This window comes from Oryza sativa, chromosome 1, assembly GCF_034140825.1.
Source record: "Oryza sativa Japonica Group chromosome 1, ASM3414082v1".
NCBI classification, from domain to species: domain Eukaryota; kingdom Viridiplantae; phylum Streptophyta; class Magnoliopsida; order Poales; family Poaceae; genus Oryza; species Oryza sativa.
The window spans coordinates 37197216-37212027 of record NC_089035.1 but is presented as its reverse complement, the minus strand read 5'-3'; the positions used below and the strand labels follow the sequence as shown (position 1 = coordinate 37212027).

Sequence of the window (14812 nt, the reverse complement as noted above, 5' to 3'; positions counted from 1 at the left end):
CTTCGTTTCCTGTGCCCTACCCTCGCCGCACTCGCTTGTTCTCAAGCTCCTCCTCCGCCAGCGTCATGGCACGGGGCTCCGCACCGCTCGATGGTAGCGTGCTGCCGCCTTCCCGCATCGTGAGCGAGAGGCAGGCCGGGCTGCCGCACCGATTCATGCCGGAATCTGCCACCGGCCGAGAGGTGGTCGCGCTGGGCGAGGGACGCCCGGCGCCACACTACCCGGGGCGGTCCGTCTTCTTCCTCTCTTTCGCAATGGCGGGGCTGGTCCCGCCATTCTCTATTTTTTTCATGGATATTCTGGAGTTTTATGATCTCCAGATGGCGCACCTCACGCCCAACGCGATAATGACGTTGGCCATCTTCGCACACCTGTGCGAGATGTTTATCGGGGTGCGCCCATCTCTCCGGCTGTTCCGGTGGTTCTTCACCGTACAGCCGGTGTCGCCGCCGACGGTAGTCGGTGGCTGCTACTTCCAGCCGCGGGGGCAGGTGCTGAACCGCTACATTCCCTGCGTCCTCCGCAAAAAGTGGGACGACTGGAAGAGCGATTGGTTCTACACCCCCCTCGCCGACGAAGCGCGCCTCCGACTTCCGAGCCAGCCCCCGGCGCAGGGCTCCAGCTGGCGGGCGACGGTAGATCTGGGAGACGGCTACGACGCCGTTCTTGACCGCCTGGCGGGTCTGCGATCCCAGGGGCTCACGGGGGCCATGGTGTTCGGCGACTACCTTCGTCGCCGGATCGCGCCGCTCCAGCGGCGCGCCCGGGGCGCCTGGGAGTACACCGGGCCCGAGGACTACATGAGGACCCACCAGGGGCGCAAATGGGACTGGGACCCTGTCACACCCTGTAGTTCCCCTCCTAAGCCAAAAATTGAATTTATAAAGGACCCTAAGAAAAACCGGTGCAAAGCAAGAGTAAACCCCTGAAGATCAATGCAAATAATAATCGGATTTGGCATGTGGAATTTTTCTTGAGTTCTACATGTCGAAACTCACTAACAGGATTTTTAGTGGAATTTTCAGAGCCCTAGAAATAATTTTAACCAATTAAAAATCACCAAAGTGCAATTTTAATTCCAGGAAAAAAATCCTTTTTCTTTTTCTTTTTCTTTTTTTTCTCTTTTTCCTCCTTTCTTTCGGATGGGCCGCTGGCCCATCTCCTCCTTTCCTCCCCCTCCTCCCTGCTGGGCCGGCCGCAGGCCGAGGCCCAGCCGGCCGCCCGCCTCCCTCCCTCCCGGGGTCGCCGACAGGTGGGGCCCACCTGTCGGACCCGTCTCCCACCTCCCGCCTCTCCCGCTCGCGCCGCCCCGCCGAAACCGCCGCCGCCGCACCCACTTCCTCCGCTTTCCCCGCGCCCACGCCACGTCGCCGCGCCCATGCCACGTCGCCGCCCTCTCCCCGCGTCTCCCGGCCGCGCCAGCGCACGAGAGGGGCGGGATTCGATTTTGAATCCCCCCCCACCTTCTCTCTCTCCTCCCCCACGTCGCCGGCGAAATCGGAGCGCCTCCCGGCCACGTCCGCCTCCCCCTCCGCCTATAAAATGCTCCCCATGCCCTCCTCTCTCGTTTTCCGCTCTCACCGCTCCATCCCGTGCCCCCTACCGAGCTCGCACCGCCGCCACTTACGCCGCCGCCCGTCGCCGCACTCCGGCCGTGTGCCGCCGTCGCTAGAGCCGCCGCCGCACTAAGCCACCGCCACCACTAGCTTCGCCGCCGCAAGACCTTTCCCGGCCGCTGCTCTACGTCGCCGGAATACCACCGAAACCCCATTTCCCTCGCGTCGTCGGTGAGTTCTCTCTCCCCTCCGACTCCGGCCGGCGTGGATGGTCGCCGTGGGGGTTTTCCTCCGCCCTAATTCCTCTCCTCTATTTCCCTAGGTGTCGCCGTCGCTCGTCCGCACCTCGGCATCGCCGGTCTTCGCCGCCTCCCTCGTTTTTCTCCGCCGGCCATTGCCGCCCCTCCGGTGAGGTCTCCCTCCCCTTCCTTTCCTTCTTTTTTTTTCCCCGTGCGCCGCCGCCCTCTTCGCGCGCTCGCCGTCGCTTTCGGTCGTCGCCGCTCGCGCCGCCGCCCGCCGCCCGCGCCGCCGCTCGCCGTCGCTGGCGGTCGCATGCCCGCGCCGCCGCCTTGCCATGGCCGCCCGGCCGGCTTGATGCCGGGCCTGGCCGGTACATCGGCTCGTGGAGCCGGAGCCGTGGGGCCCGCTTGCCAGCCGTGCCCCCCCTTGAGCCGCTGCCGAGTGGGCCCGTGTACCAGCGCCCTTCCCCTCTCTCTCCCCGTGCCGCTGACCGGTGGGCCCCGCTTGTCGGCGCCGCGCCACCCCGTGCTGGCGTCAGCCCTGGAATATATTGCGCAATAATTAATTAAGGACTTTTTCTTTATTAGTAAAAACACAGTGAATCTTCTAAAATTCATAACTAATTCATCCGAGCTCCGTTTAAGCCCATTCAAGTCTCAGTAAATCAAGAAAAATGTGTAGAATCCATTAAAAATGGTTTTGTTCCCTGTTTCAGTAGTCTTATAGCCTGTTTGCAATGTTTGCTTTGTATGTCGCTAGATTCCGATTCCTCCGACGCTCCGGTGTACTTCGAGATAGTCGCCGAGGTTCCTCCAGCAGCAGAGCAAGGCAAGTCATGCTTGTCACTTGATCATGTTGATCCTATATTGCAAATATCCTAATGTTTTCTTTCAAATACTGCATTTGTTTTGCAATTATACTATGGGATGGTTACCTATTGTTACAGCCATGTTTTTGGATACCATGCTCCTTTGTTAGCTTGGGTTATAACATGATTAGACTTTGGACTAGGAATTGCTTAGCCATGCTTAGTTCAACTAGCACACAATGGGGAGATCTCTTTTAAAACCTAGACTATAGGTTTATAGGTTAATGTTGGATCGGTACCACCGCTCTGGTGTTGGTTAAATAAAATGAATAATCATGGTGGGCTGTGGGTGCATGGTTTTGCTAGTCACGCCCATGGCAATTAAGGACCGGTTCGCGGGAAACCCTGGAAGAACGTATCGTACTTACCACAAGTCAGCGTGGGCAACGGCTGGGCTTGTAGTGTAGCTTTTCTCTAGCTGACGCATCCAGGCAAGGGTGGGCGTGATGGAGCGGGGCGGGCCCTGCGACGGCCTCTATCGCTTCCGGATTCACCTAGGCACGAGAGGGGACTGCCCGTTGCCCGCTGGGGACGGGGGTGAAACCTGAGGTGTGGTGTGCTTGGCTAGAGGGGGTTATGCGAAGGGTCCTGTCACGGCCTCTTTCCGATATGTCGTGGTGGCATGTCGGCGCACGGAAACGTGTCGTGGGGCTGTGTCTTGTGGGTATAGTTGTACACCTCTGATCAGAGTAAAACTATTCGAATAGCCGTGCCCGCGGTTATGGGCGGTCAACCAGATTCACCGTGATTAGTCTCACCTTAGTTTAGTCTAATGAATTTGGATAGTTTAGGTGGATGGTTGGGCCTGTTGCAACGAGGTGTGGCGTTGGACAGTGGATGAATAATACTGCTTAATTTTACAACTGTTTTCGCATTCAACCCTTGTTTATAAATGCCAGTATTTATGCAAATGAACCTGTTTAGCTGTTCCTTGTTGAATCCCTGCATCATACCCCCATTCTGGTATGACTTGCTGAGTACAGTGGGTAGTACTGTCTTGCTCTATTTCTCCCCAATCCCAGAGTTTGAGTTTGTGTCAAATGGCGGGTTCTCCGAGGAGTAGGCTTCGTCCGTGCCGTCGAGGATGCCTGTGGAGTGGTGTTCCCGCTGCAGTCAAGTCCAGGCTTAGCCTCAGTTATCTTTTGTTTTCCGCTGCATTTATGTAAGACTTTTATAATGTTTGTAAGACGTGGATCTGTATGTCAACATTGTCGTTTGTGTACCCCGGCCGGTCCTGGACGGGGGTTTTAATGCACATTCTGCTTGGAATCCTATTCGGGAATTTCTGGGCGTGACAAGTTGGTATCAGAGCCGACCTTGACCGTAGGACAAGCCAAATGGAAACCTAAGAGCCCTCTGAATCCTTTTCATTTGCATAAGTTCTTTGCAATTGGATTTTATTCCGGGAAAATTTGGGATCTGCTCTTGTGGTTCAAGGGAAAAATCTTGTCGCCCGTTTAAATGGGATTTGCCAAAACGAGTCAGTCTAGGGTTTTAGTAAAAATTTTTTTAAGATTTATTCGTCAGTCAGTTGGGATTTGATGGGTGAAATGTATTAGGTCCTAGCTCAGGAACATGGGTTGCAAGGTATTTATGCTTTATTTGTAATTACAAGTATGTATCTAAATTCCCCATTATTTTACCTCTATGTAAGTCCGTCTTATTTATTCGCTCTCATGCAAAATGATTTATGCATAAAATTTTGCTCTTATTCGATTCTCTTATTTGAGTCCTTTATTGCTTTATTTAAATTTGGATTTGAGCATGCATTGATCCTACTCCTTTGTCTTCTTTAGATGGCCGGTCACCCACCCAACCACCATGGAGAGGGCATGATTGACTTCGTGGCAGAGTTGGCACGCATGACACTGGTGGTAGGCTACCCCAACGCGCCGGAGTACACGACGATTCCACCGCTCAGTGGCGAGCTTCCTCACCGTGTCCGCTTGGAGGTCCATGGCTACGTGGGGACTTGCCTTGCTAACATGGTGGTTGAGGCGTCAGGAGGCACAGCAGACCACGCATGTCAGGAGGCAGCCTACCTGATGATGGCCAGACTCCGGGAGCGCCACAACTACATCTTCCACGACACGGCGTACCGCTTCCACCCTCGTCGAGCCCACGGCGACGATGTCAGTTCGTTCCGTCCGACAGCTGGCGAGAACGACACCACCTTCGGTCACATGTGTGCTGTGATGAGGGGATTGGATAGGATGCACTCGGACCTGCACAAGGCGACCAAGGCCTTGAATGATGGGAAGCTCATGAGGATCGTCGCTCTGAAGGACGAGATAGCGCGCCTGAAGAGGGAGAATGCTCAGTTGAAGGGTCTTCCCGCGCCAGGAGGAGTCCGGATCCGCACTACGCCCCGCAAGAGGACGACTGCACCCGTGCGCATCCAGCTCGCGCCCAGGAACCCACCTCCGCCCGCAGCTCCCGCAGCACCTCCAGTTCCGCCCGCAGTTCCTGCAGCTCCAGCTCCAGCTCCAGCTCCCGCGTCCGCTCTCTCCTTCGCTCCAGCATCAGCCGCCAGGGGTCCAGGCAGTGGTACTGGAGGTTGGTTGTCTGCTACTCCCAGTGGCAGCAGCTCCAGTGGCTCACAGTCCGGCAGCGGAGGGACTTATCTGCCAGGTTCCAGGAGTCGCTCAGAGGGACCTGGTGACGAGCAGGAGGACGCCTTCGACTCCACCGACCGCAGGAGCCGTTCCGAGCATTAGGCTCGTTTTCCCATTAGTTTATCGATTGTCTAGTTTCTGCTTGTTAGTTTCCGTGTTTAGGTTGCTTGTTTGGGGTCAGTCGACGGTCGATATCATGTGCCTATGATATGGCTGTCCCAATAAGGATTTTTGCTTGCTGTTTAAAGTGTTTTAATTCAGATCAGAACAGTTGCAGTTTAATTTCTATATAATAAAGCTTAGTTCCTGAGTATCTGTTTTTCTCCGTTTCCCCGTCTGCTCTCCCTCCAGATGGTCTACACCAGGACTGGCAACCGCACGGCAGGCGAGGGCAGCAATGGCGAAGAACGCGCTGATGGTGTGCACCCCAACAGCGATTCCGGCAATGGTCCGCCACCCCTTCCCGAGAATCCGACACTGGCCCAAGTTATGGCACATCAGACTCAGATGATGGCAGCCATGATGCAGCAGATGCAGCAGCAGCACCAGCAGATGCACCAGAGGATGATGCAGCACGCCGAACAACAGCACCAGCAGTTTGGTCCCCCTCCCCCTCAATCCAAGCTGCTAGAGTTTCTACGCGTCAGGCCACCCACCTTCTCCAGCACCACCAACCCCATGGAGGCGAATGACTGGCTCCATGCCATAGAGAAGAAGCTGAATCTCCTGCAGTGCAACGATCAGGAGAAGGTCGCTTTCGCCACACACCAGCTTCAGGGTCCTGCGTCAGCTTGGTGGGACAATCACATGGCCACCCGCCCGCCAGGCGCTGAAGTCACTTGGGCGGAGTTTTGCCGTAGTTTCAGGAAGGCACAGGTGCCAGACGGGGTTGTAGCGCAAAAGAAGAGGGAATTCCGGGTGCTCCATCAGGGCAACAGGACAGTGACAGAGTACCTTCATGAGTTCAATCGCCTCGCGCGATATGCACCGGAGGATGTCCGCACTGACGCCGAGAAACAGGAAAAGTTTATGGCAGGCCTGGATGACGAGCTGACCAACCAACTGATATCTGGGGACTACGCTGATTTTGAAAGGCTGGTTGACAAGGCAATCCGTCAGGAGGATCAGCGCAACAAAATGGACAGGAAGAGAAAGGCGGCGCAGTTCCGGTCCAACCAAGGTAGTCAGCACCGACCGCGTTTCACTCCCGGACAGCAGGGTGGACCTACCACCATGATCGTCCGTCAGCACCGCCCGTTCCACTCTAGCAACTTCCACCAGGGCGCTAGCGGCAGTCCGAACCACCAGGGAGGCCAGCCCAACCGTGGTGCAGCTCCACGCCCACCAATGGCACCAGCACAGCCAGCCCCGTCCGCGCAAGCCAAGAAGGAGACTGGCACAAAACCGGGGTCCTGTTTCAACTGTGGCGAGCTTGGCCACTTTGCCGACAAATGCCCGAAGCCCAGGCGTGCCGGACCAAGGTTTATCCAGGCTCGTGTCAACCACGCGTCTGCGGAGGAGGCACAAGCAGCACCGGAGGTCGTACTGGATACGTTCCCTGTTAACTCAATCCCTGCAACAGTACTTTTTGATTCTGGGGCAACGCATTCGTTCATTTCAAAGAAGTTTGTCGGGATGCATGGGTTAATAAGAGAGGAACTTAGCACACCCATGCGGGTTCATACCCCGGGGAATAGTTCCACTTCGGTACAATTCAGCCCTTCTATCACAATAGAAATTCAAAGATCACCATTTCTAGCCAACCTCATTCTTCTCGAATCCAAAGACCTAGATGTCATTCTTGGGATGGATTGGCTAACCAAGTTTAAGGGAGCCATCGATTGTGCGAGTCGCACAGTCACCTTGACCAACGAGAAGGGAGAAACGGTAGTGTACAAATCACCAGACTCACCAAAGCAAGGGGTCTCTTTGAATCAGATCGAGACGGAAATCCCAGTGGACACCGTGGAGAAAAGCTTGAGGAAATTGGAAGATATACCCATCGTCTGTGAGTATCCAGAAGTGTTTCCTGAAGACCTCACTACCATGCCACCCAAGAGAGAGATTGAATTCCGGATTGATTTAGCACCGGGAACCGCAGCAATTTACAAGAGACCGTACAGGATGGCGGCCAACGAACTAGCAGAGGTCAAGAAGCAGGTCGATGAGCAACTACAGAAAGGATACATCCGACCGAGTACTTCGCCTTGGGGTGCTCCGGTCATTTTTGTGGAGAAAAAGGATAAGACGAAGAGGATGTGCGTCGATTACCGCGCACTCAATGAGGTCACGATCAAGAATAAATATCCTTTACCGCGGATTGATGATTTGTTTGATCAACTGAAGGGAGCTAAGGTGTTCTCCAAGATAGACCTGCGATCAGGCTATCACCAGTTAAGGATCCGGGAAGAGGATATCCCAAAGACGGCCTTCACCACTCGGTACGGGTTATATGAGTGCACGGTTATGTCTTTCGGACTCACCAACGCACCCGCATTCTTCATGAATCTAATGAACAAAGTGTTCATGGAGTTTCTGGACAAGTTTGTTGTGGTATTCATCGACGATATACTTATCTACTCAAAGTCTGAAGAAGAACATGAGCAGCATCTCCGTCTGGTACTCGAGAAGTTGAAGGAGCACCAGTTATACGCCAAGTTCAGCAAGTGTGATTTCTGGTTGACGGAAGTCAAATTTCTGGGTCATGTTATTACAGCTCAGGGTGTGGCCGTCGACCCATCCAACGTGGAGTCGGTTACCAAATGGACCCCACCGAAGACCGTGTCGCAGATTCGAAGTTTTCTTGGACTTGCGGGATATTACCGCCGATTCATCGAAAACTTCTCCAGAATCGCCCGACCCATGACTCAGTTGCTTAAGAAGGATGAGAAGTTTAAATGGACAGCTGAGTGCGATAAAAGTTTTGAGGAGCTCAAGAAGAAATTAGTATCTGCACCAGTTTTGATTCTGCCCGACCAGATGAAAGACTTCCAAGTCTATTGCGATGCATCCCGCCACGGACTTGGATGTGTCCTAATGCAAGAGGGCAGGGTGGTTGCGTATGCCTCACGACAGTTACGTCCACACGAAGGGAATTATCCAACTCATGACTTGGAATTGGCAGCGGTGGTTCATGCTTTGAAGATCTGGAGGCACTATCTGATCGGCAACCGCTGCGAGGTATACACGGATCATAAGAGTCTGAAATACATTTTCACCCAACCGGATCTAAATCTCCGACAACGAAGATGGTTGGAACTAATCAAAGACTATGACATGAGCATTCACTATCACCTGGGCAAAGCCAATGTAGTGGCAGACGCATTAAGCCGGAAAAGTTACTGCACTGCCCTATGCATCGAGGGCATGTGTGAGGAATTGCGGCAGGAGTTTGAGCACCTCAACGTGGGAATTGTTGAACACGGGTTCGTAGCCGCTCTGGAAGCACGGCCTACGCTCGTCGATCAAGTTAGAGCCGCTCAAGTAAATGATCCTGAAATAGCAGAGCTGAAAAAGAACATGAGAGTCGGAAAGGCTCGGGATTTCCTTGAGGATGAGCATGGCACAATCTGGATGGGAGAAAGATTGTGTGTACCTGACGACAAGGAACTGAAAGATCTGATACTCACCGAGGCTCATCAAACCCAGTACTCCATTCACCCAGGCAGCACCAAAATGTACCAAGACCTTAAAGAAAAATTTTGGTGGGTCAGCATGAGAAGGGAAATAGCCGAATTCGTCGCACTTTGCGATGTTTGCCAGCGAGTGAAGGCAGAGCATCAAAGGCCAGCAGGCTTACTCCAACCTCTTCAAATCCCGGAATGGAAATGGGAGGAAATTGGAATGGACTTTATAACAGGACTGCCCCGGACATCATCGGGTCACGATTCAATCTGGGTAGTCGTGGATCGACTCACCAAGGTGGCTCACTTTATACCAGTACATACCACCTATACGGGAAAGAAATTGGCATAATTGTACCTCGCAAGGATCATGTGTTTACATGGAGTACCCAAAAAGATAGTATCTGACCGAGGTAGCCAGTTCACCTCAAAATTTTGGCAGAAACTGCAGGAAGAATTGGGGACCCGTTTAAATTTCAGTACCGCCTACCATCCGCAGACAGATGGTCAGACCGAGCGAGTCAATCAAATTTTGGAAGACATGTTGAGAGCTTGCGCTCTTGACTTTAGTGGAGCTTGGGACAGATGTTTGCCATATGCGGAATTTTCGTACAACAACAGCTACCAAGCCAGTCTACAAATGGCACCATTTGAAGCTTTATACGGCCGGAAGTGCCGCACACCCCTCTTCTGGGATCAGACAGGCGAGCGTCAACTGTTCGGAACAGAGGTATTAGCGGAAGCAGAAGAGAAAGTCAGAATCATCAGGGAAAGGTTGAGGATTGCCCAGTCTCGACAGAAGAGCTACGCAGATAACCGTCGAAGGGAGCTCACTTTTGAGGCAGGAGATTACGTGTATCTTCGCGTCACTCCGCTCCGGGGAGTACACCGCTTTCAGACAAAAGGCAAGTTGGCACCACGCTTCGTGGGACCATACAAGATCCTGGAACGAAGGGGGGAAGTTGCTTATCAGTTAGAACTTCCATCCAACATGATCGGCATCCATGACGTGTTCCATGTGTCCCAATTAAAGAAGTGCTTAAGGGTACCTGAAGAACAGGCTGATTCGGAACACATTGATATCCAGGAGGATTTGACATATGTGGAGAAGCCGGTTCGTATACTTGACACCAGTGAAAGAAGAACCAGAAACAAGGTCACCAGATTTTGCCGAGTTTAGTGGAGTCACCATTCAGAAGAGGAAGCAACCTGGGAAAGGGAAGATGAGTTGAAAGCTACCCACCCGCACCTCTTCGCCAGCTCCTCCGAATCTCGGGGTCGAGATTCCGTTTAAGGGGGGTAGGTTTGTCACACCCTGTAGTTCCCCTCCTAAGCCAAAAATTGAATTTATAAAGGACCCTAAGAAAAACCGGTGCAAAGCAAGAGTAAACCCCTGAAGATCAATGCAAATAATAATCGGATTTGGCATGTGGAATTTTTCTTGAGTTCTACATGTCGAAACTCACTAACAGGATTTTTAGTGGAATTTTCAGAGCCCTAGAAATAATTTTAACCAATTAAAAATCACCAAAGTGCAATTTTAATTCCAGGAAAAAAATCCTTTTTCTTTTTCTTTTTCTTTTTTTTCTCTTTTTCCTCCTTTCTTTCGGATGGGCCGCTGGCCCATCTCCTCCTTTCCTCCCCCTCCTCCCTGCTGGGCCGGCCGCAGGCCGAGGCCCAGCCGGCCGCCCGCCTCCCTCCCTCCCGGGGTCGCCGACAGGTGGGGCCCACCTGTCGGACCCGTCTCCCACCTCCCGCCTCTCCCGCTCGCGCCGCCCCGCCGAAACCGCCGCCGCCGCACCCACTTCCTCCGCTTTCCCCGCGCCCACGCCACGTCGCCGCGCCCATGCCACGTCGCCGCCCTCTCCCCGCGTCTCCCGGCCGCGCCAGCGCACGAGAGGGGCGGGATTCGATTTTGAATCCCCCCCCACCTTCTCTCTCTCCTCCCCCACGTCGCCGGCGAAATCGGAGCGCCTCCCGGCCACGTCCGCCTCCCCCTCCGCCTATAAAATGCTCCCCATGCCCTCCTCTCTCGTTTTCCGCTCTCACCGCTCCATCCCGTGCCCCCTACCGAGCTCGCACCGCCGCCACTTACGCCGCCGCCCGTCGCCGCACTCCGGCCGTGTGCCGCCGTCGCTAGAGCCGCCGCCGCACTAAGCCACCGCCACCACTAGCTTCGCCGCCGCAAGACCTTTCCCGGCCGCTGCTCTACGTCGCCGGAATACCACCGAAACCCCATTTCCCTCGCGTCGTCGGTGAGTTCTCTCTCCCCTCCGACTCCGGCCGGCGTGGATGGTCGCCGTGGGGGTTTTCCTCCGCCCTAATTCCTCTCCTCTATTTCCCTAGGTGTCGCCGTCGCTCGTCCGCACCTCGGCATCGCCGGTCTTCGCCGCCTCCCTCGTTTTTCTCCGCCGGCCATTGCCGCCCCTCCGGTGAGGTCTCCCTCCCCTTCCTTTCCTTCTTTTTTTTTCCCCGTGCGCCGCCGCCCTCTTCGCGCGCTCGCCGTCGCTTTCGGTCGTCGCCGCTCGCGCCGCCGCCCGCCGCCCGCGCCGCCGCTCGCCGTCGCTGGCGGTCGCATGCCCGCGCCGCCGCCTTGCCATGGCCGCCCGGCCGGCTTGATGCCGGGCCTGGCCGGTACATCGGCTCGTGGAGCCGGAGCCGTGGGGCCCGCTTGCCAGCCGTGCCCCCCCTTGAGCCGCTGCCGAGTGGGCCCGTGTACCAGCGCCCTTCCCCTCTCTCTCCCCGTGCCGCTGACCGGTGGGCCCCGCTTGTCGGCGCCGCGCCACCCCGTGCTGGCGTCAGCCCTGGAATATATTGCGCAATAATTAATTAAGGACTTTTTCTTTATTAGTAAAAACACAGTGAATCTTCTAAAATTCATAACTAATTCATCCGAGCTCCGTTTAAGCCCATTCAAGTCTCAGTAAATCAAGAAAAATGTGTAGAATCCATTAAAAATGGTTTTGTTCCCTGTTTCAGTAGTCTTATAGCCTGTTTGCAATGTTTGCTTTGTATGTCGCTAGATTCCGATTCCTCCGACGCTCCGGTGTACTTCGAGATAGTCGCCGAGGTTCCTCCAGCAGCAGAGCAAGGCAAGTCATGCTTGTCACTTGATCATGTTGATCCTATATTGCAAATATCCTAATGTTTTCTTTCAAATACTGCATTTGTTTTGCAATTATACTATGGGATGGTTACCTATTGTTACAGCCATGTTTTTGGATACCATGCTCCTTTGTTAGCTTGGGTTATAACATGATTAGACTTTGGACTAGGAATTGCTTAGCCATGCTTAGTTCAACTAGCACACAATGGGGAGATCTCTTTTAAAACCTAGACTATAGGTTTATAGGTTAATGTTGGATCGGTACCACCGCTCTGGTGTTGGTTAAATAAAATGAATAATCATGGTGGGCTGTGGGTGCATGGTTTTGCTAGTCACGCCCATGGCAATTAAGGACCGGTTCGCGGGAAACCCTGGAAGAACGTATCGTACTTACCACAAGTCAGCGTGGGCAACGGCTGGGCTTGTAGTGTAGCTTTTCTCTAGCTGACGCATCCAGGCAAGGGTGGGCGTGATGGAGCGGGGCGGGCCCTGCGACGGCCTCTATCGCTTCCGGATTCACCTAGGCACGAGAGGGGACTGCCCGTTGCCCGCTGGGGACGGGGGTGAAACCTGAGGTGTGGTGTGCTTGGCTAGAGGGGGTTATGCGAAGGGTCCTGTCACGGCCTCTTTCCGATATGTCGTGGTGGCATGTCGGCGCACGGAAACGTGTCGTGGGGCTGTGTCTTGTGGGTACAGTTGTACACCTCTGATCAGAGTAAAACTATTCGAATAGCCGTGCCCGCGGTTATGGGCGGTCAACCAGATTCACCGTGATTAGTCTCACCTTAGTTTAGTCTAATGAATTTGGATAGTTTAGGTGGATGGTTGGGCCTGTTGCAACGAGGTGTGGCGTTGGACAGTGGATGAATAATACTGCTTAATTTTACAACTGTTTTCGCATTCAACCCTTGTTTATAAATGCCAGTATTTATGCAAATGAACCTGTTTAGCTGTTCCTTGTTGAATCTCTGCATCATACCCCCATTCCGGTATGACTTGCTGAGTACAGTGGGTAGTACTCAGTCTTGCTCTATTTCTCCCCAATCCCAGAGTTTGAGTTTGTGTCAGATGGCGGGTTCTCCGAGGAGTAGGCTTCGTCCGTGCCGTCGAGGATGCCTGTGGAATGGTGTTCCCGCTGCAGTCAAGTCTAGGCTTAGCCTCAGTTATCTTTTGTTTTCCGCTGCATTTATGTAAGACTTTTATAATGTTTGTAAGACGTGGATCTGTATGTCAACATTGTCGTTTGTGTACCCCGGCCGGTCCTGGACGGGGGTTTTAATGCACATTCTGCTTGGAATCCTATTCGGGAATTTCTGGACGTGACAGACCCTAAGGACTTCAGGATGGTGGTCCAACGGTGCTGAATCTCAGCTCCGTGGAGGCATCCCTCATCCCCCAAGGGGTCCTCCTCCTCTGCTGCGATCCAGAGCGCGCCAATATCCTGGCCATCATGCAGGTGGTCGGGGCGTCGGGGGAGCGGGCCCCCCGAGGCCACGATGGCGTGGGCGGGAGCAGCAGGGGGGAACAATCTACCTCGGGAGGGGGTCGTGCTTCTGGGCCCCGCGACGGGGGCCCGGGGGGCATCCGTCCTGCCGACACTCGGGGAAAGAGGAAGCAGGAGGGTACCCCTCCCCCATCTCCTCCCCGAGGGGGCGGGGCGGTGCGTGCCAGCAGCAGGCGTCCGGAGGGTGCCGTGCCGACTCCGCAGCCCGAGGGGGAGCGAAAAAAGAAACGGCTCCGCAAGATGGGGGGGATCGTGCCATGCCGGGGGAACCTCATCTCGCCCCCGAGGTGGTCGTTTAGCCAACCTCCCCGCAGGTTCGTCCCCGCGCCCACCGCGGCCGTATTCATTCTCCCATCTCCCAAGGCGAGTTTTCACTCACCCATTTCTTTTTGTCTTCTGGTTTTTCTTCTGCCTCAGCGAGATCCCGTCGCGCCCCCCCCCCCCCCCCCCCCGATATTCCAAGTCCGGCCAGTCTGAGGCCGAGGAGACGGCGACTGCAGAGGCTCGGAGGCGGGAAGCTGACCGGCGAGAAGCCGCGGACCGCCTCCGGGAAGCCGAGGAGGCTGCCCAGGAGGCCGTCCGGGCTCGCCAGGCTGAGGAGGCCACTCGGGAGGAGGCCAGACTCCGCCGGGCCGGGGAGTCCATCCGGGAGGCAGAGGCGGCGCGCGCACGCGAGGCGGCCTGCCAAACCCCCGACCCGAGGCGACGATGACTTCCGAGGCCACCCACGACGAGGCCGCGGGCGCGCCGCTCGGTCCCGACCCCTCGGGCGACGCTTGGGACGAGCCAGCTTCGGGGGACACCCCCGAGTCCGGCACGTCGATCGGCGGGCCGAGCTGCGCGGCACCCACACCGAGGCGGCTTTCCCCTCTGTCTTCCGCTGCCCCACCGAGCGCGGAGCCCCTCCTGCAGGCCTTGGCCGCCGCGAACGTCACGGTGCTGGACGGGTTAAGTGCCCAGATGGAGGCCCTGCAGGCGGAGCGGGCGGAGCTCGACGCGGCGTGGGCGCGCGTCGAGGAGGGGCGGCGCTCGGTGGAGGCCATGGTGGAGGCGGGCCGCATGGCACACCGCCGGCACGCTTCACAGCTCGAGGCCCGTCGTAGGGACCTGGCGGAGATCGCCAGGGAGGTGGAGGAGGAGCGAGAGACTGCCCTCATCGCCACCGCCGTGCTCGACGAGGCGCGGGACGACCTCCGCCTCCAATACGGGAGCCGGGCGGCGGAGCTAGAGGAGAAGCTCGACGCCGTCCGGGGAGTTCTTGACGCCGCCGTTGCCCGGGAACGGCGGGCGGCGGAGAACG

At 55.6% G+C, this 14812-nt stretch overlaps 2 long non-coding RNA genes across 2 annotated transcripts; both read left to right on the top strand.

The window, feature by feature from the left end:
• The first annotated feature begins 1265 nt into the window (after window positions 1-1265).
• On the top strand, window positions 1266-3466 carry LOC136354936 (uncharacterized). The gene is made up of 3 exons (XR_010738832.1): window positions 1266-1787; window positions 1879-1964; window positions 2556-3466. It is a non-coding gene; the product is annotated as an uncharacterized lncRNA (long non-coding RNA).
• Window positions 3467-10635: 7169 nt separating this feature from the next.
• LOC136354942 (uncharacterized) lies at window positions 10636-12791 on the top strand. The gene is made up of 3 exons (XR_010738865.1): window positions 10636-11157; window positions 11249-11334; window positions 11926-12791. It is a non-coding gene; the product is annotated as an uncharacterized lncRNA (long non-coding RNA).
• Window positions 12792-14812: the final 2021 nt, after the last annotated feature.